The 25718-nt window shown below is 32.1% G+C and overlaps 1 protein-coding gene across 1 annotated transcript in view; it reads right to left on the bottom strand.

The window, feature by feature from the left end:
* The window catches only part of Mrtf (Myocardin-related transcription factor), a 358893-nt gene that overhangs the window by 23274 nt on the left and 309901 nt on the right, over positions 1–25718 (bottom strand). The window lies entirely within an intron of this gene.

Below are 25718 nucleotides of genomic sequence, written 5' to 3' on the forward strand. Positions count from 1 at the left end.
TTTTCGCGCGAGGTAGTTCATTCCTCCTATAAAACAGTTTACTTTTTTTTCGGTGTAGATATGTCCTAAGGCGATTAACGGGTATGGAACACAGTTGCTACAGTTGGTAGAATTCTACTATAAATTGTAGATTTTTTACTGTTTGGTATATTTTGCAAAATATTCCTCTCCAACTAAGAGGTACTTTTTTATAGAAATAAAATGTTGGCAACATTTTCCATAGAAATAAAATTTTGACAAAATTTTCTATAGAAATAAAATGTTGACAAAATTTTCTATAGAAATAAAATTTTGACAAAATTTTCTATAGAAATAAAATTTTGACAAAATTTTCTATAGAAATAAAATGTTGGCAAAATTTTCTACAGAAATAACATTTTGCCAAAATTTTCTATAGAAATAAAATGTTGGTAAAATTTTCTTTAGAAATAAAATGTTGGGAAAATTTTCTATAAAAATAAAATGTTGGCAACATTTTCTATAGAAATAAAATTTCGGCAAAATTTTCTATAAAAATAAAATTTTGGTAAAATTTTCTATAGAAATAAAATTTTGGCAAAATTTTCTATAGAAATAAAATTTTGGCAAAATTTTCTATAGAAATAAAATTTTGGCAAAATTTTCTATAGAAATAACATTTTGGCAAATAAATAAATAAAAAATAAAATTTTGGCAAAATTTTATTTCTGTAGAATTCTGAAGATTAAATGTTCTGAAGATTAAATTTTGACAAAATTTTCGATAGAAATAAAATGTTGGCAACATTTTCTATAGAAATAAAATGTTGGCAAAATTTTCTATAGAAATAATATTTTGGCAAAATTTTCTATAGAAATAAAATTTTGGCAAAATTTTCTATAGAAATAAAATTTTGCCAAAATTTTCTATAGAAATAAAATTTTGCCAAAGTTTTCTATAGAAATAAAATGTTGGCAAAATTTTCTTTAGAAATAAAATGTTGGGAAAATTTTCTATAGAAATAAAATGTTGGCAAAATTTTCTATAGAAACAAAATGTTGGCAAAATTTTCTTTAGAAATAAAATGTTGGGAAAATTTTCTATAGAAATAAAATGTTGGCAGCATTTTCTATAAAAGTAAAATTTTGGCAAAATTGTCTATAGAAATAAAATTTTGGCATAATTTTCTATAAAAATAAAATGTTGGCAACATTTTCTATAAAAATAAAATTTCCGCAAAATTTTCTATAGAAATAAAATTTTGGCAAAATTTTCTATAAAAATAAAATGTTGGCAACGTTTTCTATAGAAATAAAATTTCGGCAAAATTTTCTTTAGAAATAAAATTTTCTATAGAAATAAAGTTTTGGCAAAAGTTTCTATAGATATAAAATTTTAATAAGATTTTTTTTTTTAATTTGTTAGATTTTTGGTAAAATTTTTTCAATCCAATTTTCGTAGATTATTTTGGCACGAGTGGCAACCGTGATATGAAGGAGACAATCTATTTTCGAGTCACGGTAGTGGAAGAAATTGTAAATGTATGATGATATAGATGAATTTCTGCTGTAAATTTAGTGTAAATATGATAACGTGTAAATTAATATTCAAAACGATGTTACTGTGCAGGACACAAAAATATTTTTCCACGTTTTTTTTAATATTTAAGAAACTAAAAAAGGAATATGATATAGAAACGAAAAAACAATTGTGACCAACGAAGTTTTTTTGTGGTTAAAGTGTTTTATTTTTTTTTCTTTTTTATTTTTGATAAACAAAGCTCATTGGGGATAACTTTAGCAAATAAAAATAAAAAATAGACAACTTGGTGTTTCTATAATTTCGTTTCAGAGGAAAGAACTAATTTTTTGTGTGTACTTAGCAATATGAAGTCGCATGAAATATCCAGTGTATATTATTTTAACTGTGTAAGCATATTTTACTCCGTGAGAACTTTGAAATCTAACGTTGTTAAATTTCAATGAGTTTAACAAGATCAAAATCCTTACATTTCAAAAATGTTTTCCCAACAAAACTTTATGTAAGCATAAACACACATTTTTTGTGGTTTTTGCATAAACTTTATTGTATGTGTTATTTTCCCCTTCTATGTTTGCAATCAACTCGTTATACAAAATAAAAATTTAATTAACACACACACTGATAAGAGTGGCTTATAACAAACATGAGTATTTGTACAATTATGGTATCATTCGGTTGGAACGAAAGCAAAGCAGTTTTCCTAGAATAAGAAATTATCCAAAACGAGCAGAATATTTTAGTACAATCCTTGCGTGTTTTCCCCAAATACATGGACTTCGAATGTTTGCATTACACACACACACAACATGTGGAAATTGTAATCACAAGGTAATCTCTTCTTCCTATTCTGAGGAACCAAATTTTAGACGAGCAAAGATTTATTTTGACTATAAAATTTTTTCTTTAAAAGCAAACTCAAAAAATAAAATAGAAATAACATTTTGACAAAATTTTCTTTAGAAATAAAATTTTGAAAAAAATTTCTATAGAAATAAAATTTTTGACAAAATTTTCTATAGATATAAAATTTTGACAAAATTCTCTATGGGAATAAATTTTTGACAACATTTTCTATAGAAATAAATTTTTGACAAAATTTTTTATAGAAAGAAAATTTTGAAAAAATTTTCTATAGAAATAAAGTTTTGACAGAATTTTCTATAGAAATAACATTTTGACAAAATTTTCCATAGAAATAAAAGAAATAAAAAAGAAATCAAATGTTGATAAAATTTTCTATAGAAATAAAATTTTGACAAAATTTTCTATGGAAATAACATTTTGACAAATTTTCTTTAGAAATAAAATTTTGAAAAAAAATTCTATAGAAATAAAATTTTGACAAAATTTTCTGTAGAAATAACATTTTGACAAAATTTTCCATAGAAATAAAATTTTGGCAAAATTTTCCATAGAAATAAAATTTTGACAAAATTTTTTATAGAAATAAAATTTTGAAAAAATTTTCTATAGAAATAAAATTTTGAAAAAAATTTTCTATAGAAATAAAATTTTGACAAAATTTTCGATAGAAATAACATTTTGACAAAAATTTTCCATAGAAATAAAATTTTGACAACATTTTCTACAGAAATAAAATTTTGACAAAATTATATATAGAAATTAAATTTTGACAAAATTTTTTTTATAGAAATAAAATTTTGACAAAATTTTCTATAGAAATCAAATGTCGATAAAATTTTCTATAGAAATAAAATTTTGACAAAATTTTCTATGGAATTAACATTTTGACAAATTTTCTTTAAAAATAAAATTTTGAAAAAAAATTCTATAGAAATAAAATTTTGACAAAATTGTCTATAGAAATAAAATTTTGACAAAATTTTCTATAGAAATAACATTTTGACAAAATTTTCCATAGAAATAAAATTTTGGCAAAATTTTCCATAGAAATAAAATTTTGACAAAATTTTTTATAGAAATAAAATTTTGAAAAAATTTTCTATAGAAATAAAATTTTGAAAAAATTTTCTATAGAAATAAAATTTTGACAAAATTTTCTATAGAAATAAAATTTTGGCAAAATTTTCTATAGAAATAATATTTTGAAAAAAAAAATTTTCCATAGAAACAAAATTTTGGCAAAATTTTCCATAGAAATAAAATTTTGGCAAAATTTTCTATAGAAATAAAGTTTTAACAAAATTTTCTATGGAAATAAAATGTTGACAAAATTTTTTATAGAAATAAAATTTTGACAAAATTTTCTATAGAAATAAAATTTTGACAAAATTTTCTATAGACATAAAATTTTGACAAAATTCTCTATAGAAATAAAATTTTGACAACATTTTCTACAGAAATAAAATTTTGACAAAATTATATATACAAATAAAATTTTGACAAAATTTTTTTATAGAAATAAAATTTGACAAAATTGTCTATAGAAATAAAATTTTGACAAAATTTTCTATAGAAATTAAATTTTGACAAAATTGTCTATAGAAATAAAATTTTGACAAAATTTTCTATAGAAATTAAATTTTGACAAAATTGTCTATAGAAATAAAATTTTGACAAATTTTTCTATAAAAATAAAATTTTGACAAATTTTTCTATAAAAATAAAATTTTCACAAAATTTTCTATGGAAATAAAATTTTGACAAAATTTTTTATAGAAATAAAATTTTGACAAAATTTTCTATAGAAATAAAATTTTGACAAAATTTTCTATAGAAATAAAATTTTCTATAGAAATAAAATTGTGACAAAATTTTCTGTAGAAATAAAATTAAAAAAAAAAATGTTAGATTTGATGTGAACATGGAAATTGCCAGCGATACATCCTACAATTGCATTGTTTTGCCTCATTTATGATGGGTAGCTCTCGTCTCCGGTAATATTATATGGTGGTTTATGTACATAAAACATGTGGGCAGTTTGGAATGAGGATTTCTGCGGGCATAAAGTTTTGGATACTTTATTTGGCATTGTATATAAAATATTCATGTATATGCCTAATTGTTTATGAAACGGGTGTTTTATTTCAATTAAAAGTTTTTCTCTCTCTGTCTATCAGTATAATTACCATCAACATATGCAACATCAAAAACAGTAACAATACAAAAAATCTAAAGTTTGTTAATAACTACGGAAATGTAAGACAATTGCCCTGAACACGGACCATGCCGTAAAAAAAACAAGTCAAAGGCCACAAAAATTTATATTTTGAAAATAATGCCCTTGGGTTAAAAAATACTGTATTCTACACTCAAAAAAGCGTTTAGAAGATAAATGCCACAAAAGTTGTTCTTTTGTTACAGTTTTTTATCTCTTCGAAAAGTTCAAAAATTTTGTTTTGTTAAAAACTAAAGCATGTGTGTTTATAGATCAATGTGTTTGGCACACACAAGTGTATTTAAAGAAACTTTATTTAAAGAAAACAAAATAACTTTAGTTACAAACGTCTGATGCTCCCTTTTCTTAAAAACGAAACACTAAATACAACATTGAAATTCGTTAATATAAATTTAGGGAAGGAAATATTTTAAATTAAGGTATCTAATATCCGAAACTGATAGACCTGATAAAAGACGATTTTCCACCATTTTACCTATACAGAAATATTTTGTATGTGATCCATATTGGTGGAAAAAAGATTCCGCTCCTCCTTATTTTCGGCAGTTTATACTTCTCTGATAAAAATATCAACAAAATAATATTAAATAGTTAAACGAACCTCAATTAATTTTCTAATAGTACCATTTAAAAAGTATTTGAAGGTACTGGAGAAATCAATTAAATTTTAAATCAAGTATATTTTTTATTTCTAATTAATTATATGATTGATACTATTATTTTCGTGATTGAATCATTTTCACTTAAAGGCCGGTACTATGTTCATTCTTGCGAAAAATTTTTATAGAAACCATTATTTCGCACCAGGGTTGCCATTTTGGTCCAAATCGGGAGGTCGTTTTATATGGGGACCATACCAAAACATGGACCGATATAGCCTATCTTCGAACTTGACCTGCCTGCAGACAAAAGACGAGTTTGTGCAAAATTTCAGCACGATTGCTTCATTATTGAAGACTGTAGCGTGATTACAACAGACAGACAGACAGACGGACAGACGGACATCGTTATATCGTCTTAGAATTTCTCCCTGATCAAGAATATATATATACTTTATGTAGTCGGAAATCGATATTTCGATGTGTTACAAACGGAATGACAAACTTATTATACCCCCGTCACCATTCTATGGTGGTGGTTATAAAAACGAATTTTGACAAAAAATGTGTTTTTCTTTGTTAGACCGGGGACTTATCAGCCAACCTGTTATTACAAATGGGCCATATTGAACCACTTTTACATATATGTTAGCCCCCATATAAATCGACCCCCAAGATTTGGCTTGCGGAGCCTCTTAGAGATGCAAATTTCATCCGATCCGGTTGAAATTTGGAACTTGGTGTTCTCTCTGGTCTCTAACAACATATATAGCCCCCATATAAACCGATCCCCAGATTTAAACTCCAGAGCCTCTTGGAGGAGCAAAATTCATCCGATCCGGTTGAAATTTGGTACGCGATGTTAGTATATGGTCTTTAAAAACCATGAAAGAATTTGTCTACATCGGCCCACAATTGTATATAGCCCCCATATAAACCGATCCCCAGATATGAACTCCGGAGCCTCTTCGAAGAGCAAAATTCATCCGAACCGGTTGCAATTTGTTACGTGGTGTTAGTATATGGTCTCTAACAACCACGCAAAAATTGATCCATATCGGTCCATAATTATATATAGCCCCCATATAAACCTATCCCCAGATTTGACCTCCGGAGTCTCTTGGAGGAGCAAATTTCGTCCGATTCAGTTGAAATTTTGTATTTTGTGTAAGTATAGGGACACTAACATCCTTGCAAAAATTAGTCCAAGAAGTTTTAAGGTACCTTACCATCGGTGTTACCACAACCCAAGTAATTCGATTGGGTATAGCAGTCTTTCGTAGAAGTTTCTACGCAATCCATGGTGGAGGGGACATAAGATTCGGTCGGATTTATGTTTATGTTTAGTTAATTTAAAAAAAAAATGTTAAGTCTAGGAAACTTTCTCAAAACATAATAATTCTATGAATTAAATTAGTTGGGTTAACTTTTTGTCGAGTGCAATGCATAAAAAACATTTCACTTTTCCTTTGACAATGTCAAACCTTCGATTTAATTGTAATTGTCTAAGTTTGTTTATAAAAGTGATTCCTCTAATTTTAATCCTTTTTTTTTTTTGGCTTGTGCCTAATATTTTAAAGAATCATAAAGGCAAAAGCTATGATAAAGTCGCTTACATTTTGCAACAAATTGTACACTTTTTAATAGAATCATAATTGCATATGTAGAAGTAAAAACTGCTTAAAGAAAGTTCATGTTCTCCCCACATTATCCTGGTCATATAAATAACAATTCCCGTGGTAGTTTATTTTTTGCCATCAATGATGATGCCATTGTTTATCTGGATCCAACACCATCACACTACATTTGTTCTGTGCAACTTACAAAGAGAAATATAAACACTTAGGTCATACATGGTTGACTATTTCTTCGATTATGTTTCATAGTTGTTGGCATGCCTCTTGCCACATGTCATATATCAGAGCTTAGTTTGAAAGAAGCTATTGTCTTTTTATGTCATCATTTTGTTGACACGCCTGCAGTGATGTCTTAATTTTGTTGAGTTTTCTTGCCTGAAGGCTAGTAATGCCATAAGCAAGCAAAAAAGAAAGATTGATACAATGATACACCAATAGTGATTTTAAAAATTGCCATCTTGAGGTGTTGCCCTATGGTTTACATAACATACTAGTGTGGGCAAAAGTCTTTTGAATTTAAATTTTGCGTGGAAATCTTTTCATCGTAATTTTTACTCTCATTACCAAATAATCTTGGAGGTAATGTATTTCTAAATTGGTATGCAAATACTATTAAATGGAAATATTGGTTACTTTCTCAAGGACATGCCCCATTGTTGGGCCAGGTATAGTGGAAACCCTATATACAGGTGAAGCTCGGGTTAACGAACGATATATTGTCAGGCCCTTTCGTTATTTAGAAATATTCGTTAAATCGAACGGGAATATTAAATGTTAACTTTTATTGAAAATCGTAGTTTTTTTACCAGATGAGTAAAAATTCAGAAGCATGTGGCAAAATTAAACTACACAGGCATTTAAAAAAATATTACTTTAAATAATCCTTAAAAACTGATGAGCTTGATATACATATCTAGGTTAGGTTAGGTTAAAAAGAGGATCCAAGATTCGCTGTCGCAGGAGAGTCTGTATACACCCATGGAAATACCTTCTTAGACGAATTCCCTGATTTGTTTCCAGTCCCCAGTTTCAAAATGGGCCATGCATAACTATTACTCTGCTGCTCCTGTCGGCATAGATGTACTCTCAACGCTAGATTACAGTTTCGCCGAACACCAAGAAAGTTTTTCAGCGGTAATTTATCCCTCTATGTAATTATGCTGATATTCCTGTGCATTTTATAGTTTGTCTTCAGCTATAAGAAGGAGGTACTTTGTCATTGAGATAAATATACAATCGGGTATCACTCATTAATAAGAGAAAAATTCACCACCTGCCCAACTGGCGATCCTACGAAAATTTGGTGCATATTACCACCTATCACAGGACTACTACCAGTGCTCCAGTTTGTCGCAGGTTTTAAATTTGCATATAAGTTATTGATTTATATTCTCTATTGATTTTAAAATCTTATTGGATCTAGACATTTACCAATGGATCAGCATAAATTTGTTCCTTCCTTGTGCAATTGGGATGCGCAAAATAAGGGTTTGTCCCAGACTGGTTAATGAGGACCTGTCTAGTCCTACTAAGTTCTCCTAGGTCATGTCCTTTGGAATGAGTTCAAGCCGTGTCCTACAGTGTAAATGTACACCGTCAATGACAAACCCGTGTTAAAATGATCGGTCCCTTCCATACGTTTCGACCAGGTCTGGGACTGATCCATTCACATCAGGGAGTAGTCCTGTACCGGTTCTGGGGTATATCCATTTTCCGTAGCGGAGCTGTCTCTCTATCTAACCTAAGTTTACCTAGTTATCCGGCCATTGAATTTGTGTTTCCAAACATTTGATGGAATCTAAATATCTTTGGAATGCCATATTTTGTGGACATTTCCGAAGGACTTAAGCCACTCTCACAATCGTGAAATATTGCTGGTTTTTAGTTGTCAATTTTCTCAAGATTAAAAGTGTTTTCGTTAAATCGAACGTAAATTTTGTTCAACCGTTCGTTATTTAGAATACTCAATGTTAGGAATTTGGATGTTCGTTAAATTGGATTTTCGCTAAATTGGATATTCGTTAAACAGAGCTTCGACTGTACATATCTGACTCAACTAGACTATTCAGTCCATAATGATACCACAGTGATGAACTTCTCTCTTATGAGAATACTAAGTGCTGCCCGATTTTATGTTTATGCACGGTGGGTAGGCGGGTGGTTCCCATGAAGAAAGTACTTATTGCGAGAAATTAACATAAGAAGTGTAGGTTACGTGGTAGTATTCAAGAGAACGACGAAAAAGACTGTTTTTCATGTTTGGGTGTAAAAATTATATGTTTGGATTTCAAATTTTTTAACACAATATTTTTAAGTGCAAGCACATAATGTTCATAAACTAGCATAACATGTTTGGGACATATATGTTAATACGTTGGAACATATTATGTTTGGGACATGAAATGTTTGTAAACATAATATGCTTAGATGCAAACATATATTAATTTAGAAATAGCCTATAAGCATATATGTGTTTAGAAAGAGAGACCTAGAGAGTATGCTGCAAGTAAAATAATAGAAGTTACCAATTGGCGCACAGAGGGGCACAATCGCAACAAATGGAGATTAATTGAAAAATGATTTTTTTAAATACTTAGTATCCGATTAAAGAATATACAATTCTACATCACTACTGAAAATTTCAATGTCATATGTTGTTTACTTGTCAAGCTGCATTGTGTTAAAGTTAAGTAATTTTTGAGCTATTCGCGCAAAGTAGTGTTTTTTTTTTTAATTCGGTATATTTCGGTCAATAAATATTCCTTCTGCGGTAATTGTAAATGTTTTAATTATATTTTTTAAAAATTTTATGTCTATAGAAAATTTTATTTCTATAGAAAATTTTGTCAAAATTTTATTTCTATAGAAAATTTTGTCAAAATTTTATTTCCATAGAAAATTTTGTCAAAATTTTATTTTTATAGAAAATTTTGTCAACATTTGATTTCTATAATTTTATTTCTTTAGAAAATTTTGTGAAAATTTTGTTTCTATAGAAAATTTTTTCAAAATTTTATTTCTATAGAAAGTTTTGTCAAAATTTTATTTATATATAGAAAATTTTGTCAAAATGTTATTTCAATAAAAAATTTTGTCAAAATTTTGTTTCTATAGAAAATTTTGTCAAAATTTTATTTCTATGAAAAATTTTGTCTAAATTTTATTTCTAGAGAAAATTGTGTCCAAATTTTATTTCTATAGAAAATTTTTGTCAAAATTTAATTTCTATAGAAAATTTTGTGAAAAATTTTGTTTCTATAGAAAATTTTTTTAAAATTTTATTTCTATAGAAAATTTTGTCAAAATTTTATTTCTATAGAAAAATTTGTCAGAATTTTATTTCTATAGAAAGTTTTGTCAAAATTTTATTTCTATAGAAAATTTTGTCACAAGTTTATTTCTATAGAAAATTTTTTCAAAATTTTATTTCTATAGAAAATTTTGTCAAAATTTTATTTCTATAAAAAATTTTGTCAACATTTTATTTCCATAGAAAATTTTGTCAAAATTTGATTTCTTAGAAAAGTTTGTCAAAATTTTATTTCTATAGAAAATTTTGTCAAAATTTTGTTTCTATATTTTTGGTTTTAGTCCAGCTCAAGGTCATTAATGAAAAAAACTCCAAATGTTTTTTATTTGAGTTTTACTTTATTGAAGCCAATATTTCGATGTGACATCGTCAATCTTCATCAGGGCCAGGTAATTAATAAAACAAGAGTGAAGTGCACTTTACTGTTTTATGACACCTTACTGACTCAGAAAATTTTGTCAAAATTTTATTTCTATAGAAAGTTTTGTCAAAATTTTATTTCTTTAGAAAATCTTGTGAAAATTTTATTTCTACACAGAAAAAAATTTCACGAACATTTTTCCAGTTAAAATCTTAATTGAATTTTAAAAAATATTCAATTAAAAATTTAATTGATTTAACAAATTTTTTAATTGAAATAAAAATCAATCACACAAATTAATAGTATCAATTAAATATTTAATTGGATCAATTAATTTGTTAATTGACAGTCAATTAATTTTTTAATTGATACTATCATTTCTGTGATTGAAGACATTTCAATTAAAAAATTAATTGGATCAATTAATTTCGTGATTGAATCAGAAAAAACTTTTTTGTGTGTATAGAAAAATTTGTCAAAATTGTATTTCTATAGAAAGTTTTGTCAAAATTTTATTTCTATAGAAAATTTTGCCAAAATTTTATTTCTATGAAAAATTTTGTCAACATTGTATTTCTAAAGAAAATTGTGTCCAAATTTTATTTCTATAGAAGGCTTCCTAGGTATTGATGTTTGAAAATAAATAAAAAATTTTCTATAGAAAATTTTGTCAAAAATTTATTTCTATAGAAAGGTTTATCAAAATTTTATTTGTATAGAAATTTTTTTTTTCAAAATTTTATTTCTATAGAAAATTTTGTCAAAATTTTATTTCTATAGAAAGGTTTGTCCAAAATTGTATTTGTATAGAAAATTTTTGTCAAAATTTTATTTCTACAGAAAGTTTTGTCAACCCTTTCATTCTATGGAAAATTTTGTCAAAATTTTATTTCTAAAGAAAATTGTGTCCAAACTTTATTTCTATTTCTACAGAAAATTTTTGAAAAATTTTAACAACAATAACATAACAAAACGAATGAAGTAAGAGGAAGCACGCTCAAAATAAACCCAACCAACTGCACTCAAATCGACGGTTTGAAATTGGCAAAGGAAAAGAGAAATGTTTGTACAAAGATTTATTTCGGCAAAAGCCGACTATCATAAACCTTTTTTCGGAAGGTTCAAGTGTGGTTCACTTTGGGTTTGGTGAAATACCAGAAATAGTTTTGATAATTGGTAGATAGTTTTGCTGCAAGTAGAGGATGCTGATGAGGAATGTGGTAATTCCGAAACGTGCGTCCATCCAACCATCTCGCAGTCTATAGGGCTTTGCCCAACTAAATTTGACAAACATTCTTTTCCTCTGTTGGTAAAGCAACACTTGTAGTTTAGACAATGCATGGTTTTAAGCTGAAATCAAAAACAAAAACAATGATTGAAGAATAAACCAACAATAACAAAACAAAATTTTATTTATATAGAAAATTTTAGAATTTTTTTTTTCGTTACGGGCACGAAAAACTAACCAACTCTTTGTAATGAAACTACGAGTATATCAGAGTATTCCACTTTGAGTAAAATTTTTAATTTGTTTGCTACATTGAACAAAGAGTCAACCCAGCAGGAAGAAAAATTTTGGTTACGTTTAGAATATTTTGATTATTTTTAGAAAAATTTTACTAAACAGCATTACCAGCGCTGACATCACGCCGATATTACAAAAATAAGTAAATATTTTTCGACAAATTCAAGAAAATTTATTAGATATCATTAATTTTTTTTTTCACTTTAAATAAATTTTTGTACTTTGAAAAAATGAAGACAAACGTAGAACAAAACATTGTTTTGATGGAATAAAATAAAATTTTAATTAGCTTTAGAGTTGCACAATATTATAATAGTAGTGAAGAATAGTTCTTTACTAATTGACTTTAAAGTTTTTATTCGAAATTGTCATCATACTCTTATTGAATCGTACATTGCTCGTTCAAGAATACATTCTTAAGAACGTACAATAAATTCCAACTCTTACTTTCTTTTTTCCAGCAATTTTAAATTGAGTTTTCGCATGTGATGTTCAACAGTCAAATCCAATAAAAATGCCATAAATAAAAACAAAGAACAAAATAAAAATACCAACTCTCTATTCACACATCCATCAGTGGGTGAATGAATGAGTGTGGCACATTATTTAAACGCTGTTGAAGGCTGTACTGCCGTTAAGACTGACAAAACAATTATGGCCAACAACAAAATTGTATTCCCCCATGTTTATGTGGGTTATTACACTAGAAAAAAAAAACTATGTTGACTCTATAACATAGAATATAAAATCTCCATTTCAGGAAACAAATCTTGTACAATATCAATCACTAAGTTGATAAGAGGAATTGAACACAAACCTTGTACAAAGTCAATCACTGGGCCATAAGAGAAACTGAAGAGGTTGTAGAAATCCAAAACAGCTGTCTTCCCTCAAGTTTTCATAACACTATAAAAAATCAGTATTGAAAGTTTTCTACTAAATAAAGAACCAGATTTGTGGCATAGAATGGGCGTAAGGGATATAATTCGATTTGTTCGAATTGTCTAGCTTTGGTTCGAATTATGGCCTTCAAACTAGAGGTGTGCACGTGAGTAATATTTTACTCACGCTCACTCACACTCACGACGGAAAAATTTTACTCACGCACGATATTGTTTGGTAGGACTCACGCTCATGCACACTCACGAAAAGAAAATTTTTAATCACGCACACTCACGCACGAAATGTCGTGACTCACGAAAAATAACGTGACTCACGAATAATTTTATGTCTAATTTACCTTAGGGACATGTTTGAAAACATGACCATGATTAAAATCGAGAGCGTTATTAAACTCTTAACATCCCAGGTGTCACTAAAATTGTAAATGAATTAATTTCGTAAGAGTTTTATGTCCGTGGGCGGGATTTTTTTCGTGAGCGTATTTTTCCGAAATTCGTTACTCATGCACACTCACGAAAACAATGATTTTCGTTACTCACGCTCACGCACGACTTTTGATTTGTTAATCACGCTCACGCACACTCACGCCGTTGCCATCAGCGTGACTCACGACACACGAAATTTTTCAAATTTTTCAAACAGACGACCATCACATGCTCCACGAATGTGGCGCTGCATCATCACAAAAATTAATAGTATCAATTAATTTTTTAATTGGATCAATTAATTTTTTAATTGGCATTCAATTAATTATTTAATTGATACTATCATTTCTGTGATTGAAGACATTTCAATTAAAAATTTAATTGGATCAATTAATTTCGTGATTGAAAATTCCCCAGGTGCAAAAGTCCAGCAGATTGAAATACAGACATTTTGGCGGTCATTATGCGGTAGGAATGAAGAGAGAAACTGCCTTTTTCAGCCAATCTTGGTCGACGAGTGTCCATAATCTGCGGCTGAAATGTTTGTCTGTCCAAGACTTCAATACTGTCTTAAGGCCTTTTTCCCAATAATAGTTGGCATTTATTTTGACACCATGGTCTATGATGTTGTAACGAGCCAATTGCTCGTACATATTCTTCTTATGTTGAACTTAATTAATTCCACTTTTTTCCCTTCGTACCACTGTATCCACTTGGTTGCTGTGCGCCACAGTACCCATGGTAACTGTGGTCATTTTCTTGCGTGTGGTACAAGTGGTATCAAAGGGAAACCTACTTTCATCACCCAACGTTTTCGAGATTAAACGTTGGTAATTCTCATTGGGTTGGTGTCTCGGCCGACTTAAGAGTGTGGGTTTGTCGGGACAATGGCATGAATCAACCGAGGCTTGACGAACAGTAAAGCGAGTGGCAACGACCCATTCATCCTAATGCGATTCGTTCGCATCCGATTGTAGTTAACGCGATTCGTTCGCATCCAAACCCTGTAGTAGACTAGAACTCCACACTACCTTCTCCTATCCCTTCCCTTCCCCTCTAAGGCTACATTAGCTATCAATTGTCTGATGTGTTGTGGAATGAAATTTTGAACAGCCCACAAAGAACAAAGCATACCATATGTACTCCCTACTATACTATCAATATGTCTATTCCATGATAAGCTATTGTCAAAAACAATACCTAAATTTCTAGCATATTTTGCATACTCTATTATACAAATATTAAGTGTCATTGGCGGAAGTGTGTCAAGGTCGACCGTATTTCTTGCAACTACTAAGCATTTCGTCTTATCAGGGTTAATTTGTAAGCCATTTCTCAAGGCCCAATGAGCGATTCGTTCCAAGTTTATGTTTATGTTGGTGATACATGTTTCACAATCGGATATTTCACATGAAAGCATAGCTGCACGTCATCCGCTTATATGTGGACTTGACAGTCCAGAGGTACCTCAACTATATCGTTGACATATAAAGAGAAGAGCAAAGGACCCAAAACAGAACCCTGTGGCACATCTCTCGTGAGCTCCATTGGTCGCCAATAAATTCCATCCGCAACAACTATTTGCCTTCTTCCACTTAAGTAGGAAGAGAGAAGTGAACATGCAGTACCATCAAAGCCAAATCTTACACAAAGATTTCCCAAAAGTATCTTGTGACACACTGTGTCGAATGCTTTGGAATGATCCAAAAGAACAAGGAAACAGTAACGGTTACAATCTATATGTCGTCGTATCTCCTCAACAACATCGACCAACACCGTGGTGCAACTGCGACCTAATCGAAATCTCGACTGACGATCTGTCAGTAGATTATTGTGATGTATATAGTCATTGATTTGCTTAAACATAATGTTCTCTAGAGCCTTGGACAAGAATGATAGGATAGCAATGGGTCTATATTCACCATTAGATAGGGAAAATCTTTGCACTTCTCCAGCTATCTGGATATGTTGTTGTCATTATAACGTGGTTAAATATGTGTGTAATTAAAGGAAGAATGAATGGTAGAAGCACTTTTAGGAATCTAGGTGATTTAAATTCTTCCCGTAGCCTATGTATCCTAAAACGTTTCCAACATCGATAAGCCTCTTCGCGCCTCGATATTGGTTTTCTTATGGCATTTTTGAACCAAGGTTGTTCCTTAGATCGAATTTATTTTAATCTAAAGGGTACGTGTTTGTCATAAAGAGCACATATATTATTCTCAAAGAAGGTCACTTTGTCATCAATATTATTTAAGTGGTAAATTTCGTTCCATTGCATATCATTTAGATCAGATGTGAGCTCAATGTCTCTAACATATTTAAAATCCCTATACATGAAAGTGTCTGTAATACTAGGTACTGGAAGATTGTACGAAATAAAGATCATATCATGTCTCGAAAAACCAGAATAACTAATTTGGTCATAACAGTTGCACCGATCCTGGTCCGATACTAGAAATAGGTCTAATAAAACACTCCAACACCCTATGGCAGCACCTGCATTGGTGCTGCCATAGGGTGTTGCAGATTTGTCATTGACGGAATGCAAACCTATAGCACTGAACTCTCTGATCATACTACTGTCTTGCAATATATTAGAGTTAAAGTCACCCGCGATTATAATATTCCCGTATGTCAAAGGAATTGTTCTCAACTCATCCAGAAGAAGGGCAATCTCAATTTGTCTATTCGGTCGGTAAACAGTTCCCATATGAATATTACGATCTGAGCAATGTAACCGCCGAAACATATATTCCATTAAGCTGTCAGGTCCGGATGAGCACAAAATCCTAACTGGTAAACCTTTTCTTAACAGGTTGGCTTGGTGTTGTACAAGGACCCCGGGGAATAAAAGATATATAGATTTCTACACTGATGGCTCCAAATTGGATGGCCAAGTGGGTTTCGGATTCGGATATTCTAAAGATCTGGAACTTCGAATAGCGAAAAGATTACCTGATCACTGTAGTGTTTTCAGGCTGAAATATTAGCAATAAGAGAAGTGGTGAATTGGCTGAGAAGTAATGCTCCAAGCAATATTGGCATTAATATATACTCAGACAGTCAACCTGCAATAAAATCCTTGGATTCTGTGTTCCTCAAATCGAAAACGGCCATCGACTGCCGCAAATCTCTCAATGAGCAGCACAACATTCACCTAATATGGGTGTCTGGCCATAAGAACATACCGGGGAACTGTGAAGCAGATGAGCTAGCAAGGCTAGGAACTACCTTACATATTCCAGGGGAACTAGAATCTGTTGGTATGCCTCTGGCTACCTGCAAGCTCTTACTGCGTGAGAAGGCTGTCACGATGGCAAATGTTCGATGGGAGAATTGTAAGGGTTGTAACGACACCAAGCAAATATGGCCCCATTTAAAATTAAACCGCACACTAGATATGCTAGTGTTCTCGAGACGCCAGATATCACTCCTGATATCTGCTATAACGGGTCGCTGCCTGATAGGCGATTTTGCAAAAACTATTGGTGACAAGTATAATGACTATTGTATGAGCTGTCATGATGCGGAGGAAAAGGATTCAATAAAACACCTCTTGTGTGAGTGTCCTGCATTTTGTGTAAGCAAATTTTAGGAGCATATAGCTTCAGATTACTGGCGGACCTGGAAAACGTTAACTTAAGCAGTCTGCTAATGTTTTTGGAACAATCTGGTTGGTTCAACAGAAGCAAATAATCGAGAAGGTTCAACGGTTAAAACTAGAAGTGCCCATATGTAATAGGTACTTTTAGTTAATGTGGTATCACAATGGACTGAATAGTCTAAGTGAGCCTGAATCTTAATCAGGCCACTTTAACCTAACCTAACCTAACAGGTTGGCTGATAAGTCGCCGGTCTGACACATAGATGGCGTCGCTAATATTAAATGCATATTATTTTTATATAGTACCAATCTTCAAATGATTCGTGTCAAAATTTGACGTCTGTAAGTCAATTAGTTTGTGAAATAGAGCGTCTTTTGTGAAGCAACTTTTGTTATTGTGAAAAAAAAAATGGAAAAAAAGGAATTTCGTGTTTTGATAAAATACTGTTTTCTGAAGGGAAAAAATACGGTGGCAGCAAAAACTTGGCTTGATAATGAGTTTCCGGATTCTGCCCCAGAGAAATCAACAATAATTGATTGGTATGCAAAATTCAAGCGTGGTGAAATGAGCACGGAGGGCGGTGAACGCAGTGGACGCCCGAAAGAGGTGGTTACCGACGAAAACATCAAACAAAATCCACAAAATGATTTTGAATGACCGTAAAATGAAGTTGATGGAGATAGCAGAGACCTTAAAGATATCAAAGGAACGTGTTGGTCATATCATTCATCAATATTTGGATATGCGGAAGCTCTGTGCAAAATGGGTGCTGCGCGAGTTCACATTTGACCAAAAACAACAACGTGTTGATGATTCTGAGCGGTGTTTGCAGCTGTTAACTCGTAATACACCCGAGTTTTTCCGTCGATATGTGACAATGGATGAAACGTGGCTCCATCACTACACTTCTGAGTCCAATCGACAGTCGGCTGAGTGGACAGCGACCGGTGAACCGTCTCCGAAGCGTGGAAAGACCCAAAAGTCCGCTAGCAAAGTAATGGCCTCTGTTTTTTGGGATGCGCATGGAATAATTTTTATCGATTATCTTGAGAAGGGAAAAACCATCAACAGTGACTATTATATGGCGTTATTGGAGCGTTTGAAAGTCGAAATCGCGGCAAAACGGCCCCATATGAAGAAGAAAAAAGTGTTGTTCCACCACCAAGACAACGCACCGTGCCACAAGTCATTGAGAACGATGGCAAAAATTCATGAATTGGGCTTCGAATTGCTTCCCCACCCACCGTATTCTCCAGATCTGGCCCCCAGCGACTTTTTCTTGTTCTCCGACCTCAAAAGGATGCTCGCAGGGAAAAAATTTGGCTGCAATGAAGAGGTGATCGTCGAAACTGAGGCCTATTTTGAGGCAAAACCGAAGGAGTACCACCAAAATGGTATCAAAAAATTGGAAGGTCGTTACAATCGTTGTATAGCTCTTGAAGGGAACTATAGTGAATAATAAAAACGATTTTTGACAAAAAAAATGTGTTTTTCTTTGTTAGACCGGGGACTTATCAGCCAACCTGTTATATGTAGTATATTCCAAATACTTTATATTCAGTGTATTAATATGCCAGCAAGCCTCTGTAATGCCTATCGGCGTCAATATACCAATGAGTTCTTTATATAAGTATTATAATTTTTTTAATAAAAAAAAATTCTCTTATTTGCCAACAAAAACTCAAAGATTTAAAAATTTTTAAACCTGAGTGTTTCTGAAAAAAAATCTCTCATTCATTCATTAGCAGTCAAATGCCGACAGTTTTGCCATGGCATAAAATTGGAGATTTCCACAAAAAATCACATGTAAAAATTTCCCATGACACTTCAAAACATTTTTGGTTTTACTCCACGAAAACCGATAAAACTCTTCAAAATTTCACAAAAAAAGTACACATAAAAAAACCATCAAAATAACTACGAAATACAAACATTTAGCGAATTATATTTTTATATAGTTAAACTACACTCCTTGAGTATTAAAATTCATACTTACATATATATTTTTTTTTTATAAAAATATTTATATAAAAAAAAAAAAGTTCTTAATTTTAAGAAAATTGCGTTGCTTTACTCTTATTACCACCTACTAAAAGTTTTGTCAATATTAACGTCTGTTTGTGCATAAACAGGGTTGCCAACAGTAACAATTTATTTCGATTTTTATACCCACCACCATAGAATGGTGACGGGGGTATAATAAGTTTGTCATTCCGTTTGTAACACATCGAAATATCGATTTCCGACTACATAAAGTATATATATTCTTGATCAGGGAGAAATTCTAAGACGATATAACGATGTATATCTGTCTGTTGTAAGCCCGCTACAGTCTTCAATAATGAAGCAATCGTGCTGAAATTTTGCACAAACTCGTCTTTTGTCTGCAGACAGGTCAAGTTCGAAGATGGGCTATATCGGTCGAGGTTTTGATATAGTCCCCATATACCTACCTCCCGATTTGGGGTCTTAGGCTTATAGAAATCGAAGTTTTTATCCAATTTGCCTGAAATTTGAAATCTAGGGGTATTTTATGACCATAAAGAGGTGTGCAAAAATGGTGAGTATCGGTCCATGTTTTGGTATAGACCCCATATAGACCGATCTCCCGATTTTACTTCTTGGGCTTATAGAAACCGCAGTTTTTATTCAATTTACCTGAAATTGGAAATCTAGAGGTATTGTAGAACCACAAATACGTGTGCCAAAAATTGTGAGTATCGGTCCGTATTTTGGTATAGCCCCCATATAGACCGACCTTTCGATTTTACTTCTTGGGCTTATAGAAACCGCAGTTTTTACTCAATTTACCTGAAATTGGAAATCTAGAGGTATTGTGGGACCACAAATACGTGTGCCAAAACTTGTGAGTATCGGTCCATGTTTTGGTATGGTCCCCATATAAAACGACCTCCCGATTTGGGGTCTTGGGCTTATAGAAACCGTAGTTTTTATCCAATTTGTCTGAAATTGGAAATCTAGAGGTATTTTATGACCATAAAGAGGTGTGCCGAAAATGGTAAGTATCGGTCCATATTTTGGTATAGCCCCCATATAGACCGATTTCCCGATTTTACTTCTTGGGCTTCTAGAATCCGAAGTTTTTATCCTATTTGCTGAAATTGGAAATCTAGAGGTATTTGCGGGTCATAAAGAGGTGTGCCGAAAACGGTGAGTATCGGTCAATATTTTAGTGTAGCCTCCATAAGAACGATCTCCCGATTTAACTCCTTGGGTTTCTAGAAACCGTAGTTTTTATCTGATTTGCCTGAAATTGTAAATATTCTAGCTAGAAAATATTAAAAATCTAAAGATGAAAATTTGACTTTTGCCGCTAAAATCGCGATTTCAGCCATAGTGAATTGTACTCTTGTAAAAGCTCTCTTTTACGCTGGGGAGCTGCTAAGAGAGGATTCTTAGTAGACGTTGTTTTTATTGATGTTGAATCTTTATTACTTCCTTGTGGTGAGATGGTATCCATCTGTTGTTGCACGGAGTTCTCAAAAAGAGATCGATTTGTTGTTGCGGCAGCTTTGTTGCTTGTATGTGGGGTATTGATTATTGGCTGTGCATGCAGTGTTGTTGTAGTTTGGTTTGTTTTTATTTTGCCCTTTGGACTTTCTCACTTTATTTCTGTTGTAGTTTGCGAATGAGTTTATTATATTTATAAATTTCTTATTAACAGTGATGCCAAACTGACAAATAACACTCTTGCAAGAAAGTTTAATTTATAGATATGTTACTTTAATTAATTTTTAAATATGATATGAGTTAAGAATATTATAAAACGTAGTTTTTTGTTGGACCTGCTCAAAACACGTCTAGCTTACTCAACCGGTAGATCAAAATGCTTTTTAACAAACTTGTAAAAAAAACCAAAGAACTATCAGTGAAATAAATTTGTCAGAAATCAAACGAGCGGTTTACAAATTATAGCAACCTTAAGTCCCCCTGCATGTACACATTTACTTTACGCTCTGCAAGAAAATGACTCTGCAGTATGCGGCGAGGCAACGTCTTGAGATGATTGATATTTTGGAGTCTTCTAGGGCCAACGTTACTGTCCACAAGGCCCCCCGGGCACAAAAGTTTGGAATTAGCGAGAAATCTCCTTTTTAAGCCATTTTTGGTTGACCCGTACTAAGTGCGATGGTGTTATGTCTTGTTGAAATCTGCTTGACCTGTGGTCGGATTTCGTAATATTAACGAAATATCGCATTAAAATTGAGTTAACGAAGAATAATATTCATAAATACTATGAATTGTTTCATTATAGTAAGGAATTGTCTATTTAATACAGCAAATTTTCCTACTATTAGGGAACACTTTCTTTGTCCTAATGATATATTTTCATTTATTCATTTCATTGACTCAATTTTAATACAATTTTCTTTGTGTGTAGCAAATTATATGTGATGGTCATGCGAATTCCAGCATCTATAGACATCCATCCATCAATCTATCCATTCATCCCCAATGGTTTGTGGCTAGTAATAAGTAATTCATAAGTAATGTGGTATACATCTTCAACGTAAATGGAGGCATTGACGGATGTGTACCAAGGCATTATTATTTAATGTGAACGTAATTATTACATTCATTTTATAGAACATTAACACAAAAACACCTTTAACAAATTTAGCGATAATGGAATATTGTGCTTTTAATAGCTTTCAGTTGGGCACATCTGGGGCAATATTGGTTTAGGTTTCGGTCATCGTAGCCTAATTCTATTTAAGGACATTTTAATGAATTTTTAAATCCAACGTCTTTTTCGAAATATGAAATTTTCTAGAACAATAGAAAACCTAAACTGAGTAAAACTAATAAGTAATTTGTATTAAGCCATCACTGGTTCACCACTGTGGTATCACAATGGACTGAATAGTCTAAGTGAGCCTGATACATCGGGCTGCCACATAACCTAACCTAACCTAACCTATCACTGGTACTATATTGCAATTAAAATTTTCTAAAATAAACCTAAATTTTCTATCACAATTTGATTTTAAATTTCGACTGCAGATTACACAGAAGTACTACAAATTTTCCAGAAAAGCATATTTTTAGAAATAGCGTTCTGATGTTTTACATGCAAAAAAACTGATTTCATAGAATTCGGTCAAAATTTTAAGACGTAAGAATTTTTGTTGGTTGTAGATTAAAAGATACAGTGCGATTTAAAGGTTAAATCAAATTAATAATGAATTACAAGAAAAGTAAAAAATGGAAAAATGATAAATTCTTCACCCAGAAAAAAGTCAACGAAATATTTTATTGCAAATTTAACTATATTTTAGTTCATGAAAATTAGTTGATTTCGGTTAAATTTTTCCAAATGTGAAACATTTTTCATATTTTAATTATTTTTTGTTTAATTTATAGACGTGAACTAAAACTGAGAAAAAAGTTTTATACAACTTTATGTAACACACAAAGAAAAAACACGTTTTTTTTTGTTAGAGTTTTTTGAATTGCTTCGCCAATTTTAAACTTTTAACATAAAGAAAATCGTTTGGTACAAAATTTTTATTTTTTCAATAAAAAAAAAATATTTTTGAACCAACAACACAGCCCATTTCATTTATATCAAACACCGTTCTTTTCTGACTTTAACGGTCATTTTCATGTAGCTCCGTTAGGCTTTAACTGGCAGTTAACAGAAAGAAAAATGGAAATATCTTTTCTCCGGTTAACTTTATCTGAAAAATTTTCAGCAGTTAAGTTTGAAACTGGCATATGGAATATATACGCAAGATGACAGATATGAAGATATCACGGTTTAAAAGTTCGTTAGCTAACGTAGCACTAACGGAGCTTCATGAAAATGGGGGTAAGTCTTTAATAAGATACACTTTGACAGTTTTATAGTATAAATTTAATATAGTAGTATGTAATGTTGAACACCTTTTCGGAACGTTCCGAATATATCAGGAATATATGTAAAAAAAAAACAGAAACAAAAATAGAAACTTTTTGGTGTTCGGTCGAAGCAGGGATCGAACCCAGGACTCTTGGTATGCAAGGCGGACATAGCAACCATTGCTTCACGGAGCCCAAGTCAATGTATGTCTCTGTTAAATAAAGTTTGTTTAATCGGTTGGTGGGCACCGCAAGCTATGCTATATACAGCTTATATGGATAATACTCTATTGATTGATTATATGGATAATACTCTGTCTATTGATGACAACAACAGCTACATAGCTCAGTTGATAGTGTGTTGGCTTACAAATTGGCATTTTAACACTTTGTAACTCCAATTTTTCTCTCAAAATTTTAAATTTTCTTAAACAGCAGAACAAAATTTATTATTTTTAATATTTTTATACCCTCCACCATAGGATGGGGGTATATTAACTTTGTCATTCCGTTTGTAACACATCGAAATATTGCTCTAAGACCAAATAAAGTATTTATATTTTGGGTCGTGGTGAAATTCTGAGTCGATCTGAGCATGTCCGTCCAGCCGTCCGTCTGTTGAAATCACGCTAACTTCCGAACGAAACAAGCTATCGACTTGAAACTTGGCACAAGTAGTTGCTATTGGTGTAGGTCGGATGGTATTGCAAATGGGCCATATTGGTCCACTTTTACATAAATATAGCCGCCATATAAACGGACCCCCAAATTTGGCTTGCGATTGTTCTAAGAGAAGCAAATTTCATCCGATCCGGCTGAAATATGGTACATGGTGTTAGTATATGGTCTCTAACAACCATGCAAAAATTGGTCCACATCGGTCCATAATTACATATAGCCCCCATATAAACCGATCCCCCGATTTGGCTTGCGGAGCCTCTAAGAGAAGCAAATTTCATCCGATCCAGTCGAAATTTGGTACATGGTCTTAGTATAGGGTCTCTAACGACCATGCAAAAATTGGTCGAAATCGTTCAATAATTATATATAGCCCCCATATAAACCGATCCCCAGATTTGACCTACGGAGCCCCTTGGAAGAGCAAAATTCATCCGATTCGGTTGAAATTTGGTACGTGATGTTAGTATATGGTCTCCAACAACCATGCAGGAGTTGGTTCATATCAGTCCATAATTATATGACCATGCCGTTAACAACCATGTCTAGCTAGGTTTATATTGGTCTATAGTTATATATAGCCCTCAGATAAATCGATCCCCAATCACACAAAAATTGGTCCATATCAAGTTCATAATTCTATATAGCCCCGATATAAGAGATCCCCATATCACACGAATGCAAAATTCAAGCGTGGTGAAATGAGCACGGAGGGCGGTGAACGCAGTGGACGCCCGAAAGGGGTGGTTACCGACGAAAACATCAAAAAAATCCACAAAATGATTTTGAATGACCGTAAAATGAAGTTGACCTTAAAGATATCAAAGGAACGTGTTGGTCATATCATTCATCAATATTTGGATATGCGGAAGCTCTGTGCAAAATGGGTGCCGCGCGAGCTCACATTTGACCAAAAACAACAACGTGTTGATGATTCTGAGCGGTGTTTGCAGCTGTTAACTCGTAATAGACCCGAGTTTTTCCGTCGATATGTGCCAATGGATGAAACATGGCTCCATCACTACACTCCTGAGTCCAATCGACAGTGGGCTGAGTGGACAGCGACCGGTGAACCGTCTCCGAAGCGTGGAAAGACTCAAAAGTCCGCTGGCAAAGTAATGGTCTCTGTTTTTTGGGTTATCTTGAGAAGGGAAAAACCATCAACAGTGACTATTATATGGCGTTATTGAAGCGTTTGAAGGTCGAAATCGCGGCAAAACGGCCCCATATGAAGAAGAAAAAAAGTGTTTTTCCACCAAGACAACGCACCGTGCAACAAGTTATTGAGAACGATGGCTAAAATTCATGAATTGGGCTTCGAATTGCTTCCCCACCCACCGTATTCTCCAGATCTGGCCCCCAGCGACTTTTTCTTCTTCTCAGACCTCAAAAGGATGCTCGCAGGGAAAAAATTTGGCTGCAATGAAGAGGTGATCGCAGAAACTGAGGCCTATTTTGAGGTAAAACAGAAGGAGTACTACCAAAATGGTATCAAAAAATTGGAAGGTCGTTATAATTGTTGTATCGCTATTGAAGGGAACTATGTTGAATAATAAAGATGAATTTTGACAAAAAAAAATGTGCTTTTCTTTGTTAGACCGGGGACTTGTCAGCCAACCTGTTAGTAACCGGGACTAAATTAGAATTATTTATGGAAATATCATCTTATAATAAAATATGGGCCAGAAGGGAACCCTTAGGACAATAGGGACAACAGCGAGTCAATAGGGACTCCAAAGTGGTAGGTATTCGAGATCTGGGTCACTTTATTCTGGGTGTTGGATATGTAATATTGCACGCAAATAAAAAAAAAACGTTTGGAAAACGTGTACCGAAAACATTTTTCTTTTGTTAGAGTTTTTTGAATTGCTTCGAAAATTTTAAACTTTTATCACCAAAAAAATTCGTTTGCTACAAAATTTTTATTTTTTCAATAAAAAAGTTATTTTTGAAACAACAACACAGTCCATTTCGTTTATATCAAGCACTGTTCTTTTCTGACTTTAGGTCTTTAATAAGACATTTTACAGTTCAAAATTTAATATACTCCAATGTAATGTTGAACATTTTTTCGGAATCTTCCGAACATATCTGGAATATTTGAAAAAAAAAAACAAAGACTTTGGTCGAAGCAGGGATCGAACCCACGACCCTTGGCATGCAAGTCGGACGTAGCAACCACTGCTCCACGGTGCCAAACTAAATGTTTG

The sequence above is a fragment of the Haematobia irritans genome, chromosome 4 (assembly GCF_050003625.1).
Source record: "Haematobia irritans isolate KBUSLIRL chromosome 4, ASM5000362v1, whole genome shotgun sequence".
Classification (NCBI taxonomy): Eukaryota; Metazoa; Arthropoda; class Insecta; order Diptera; family Muscidae; genus Haematobia; species Haematobia irritans.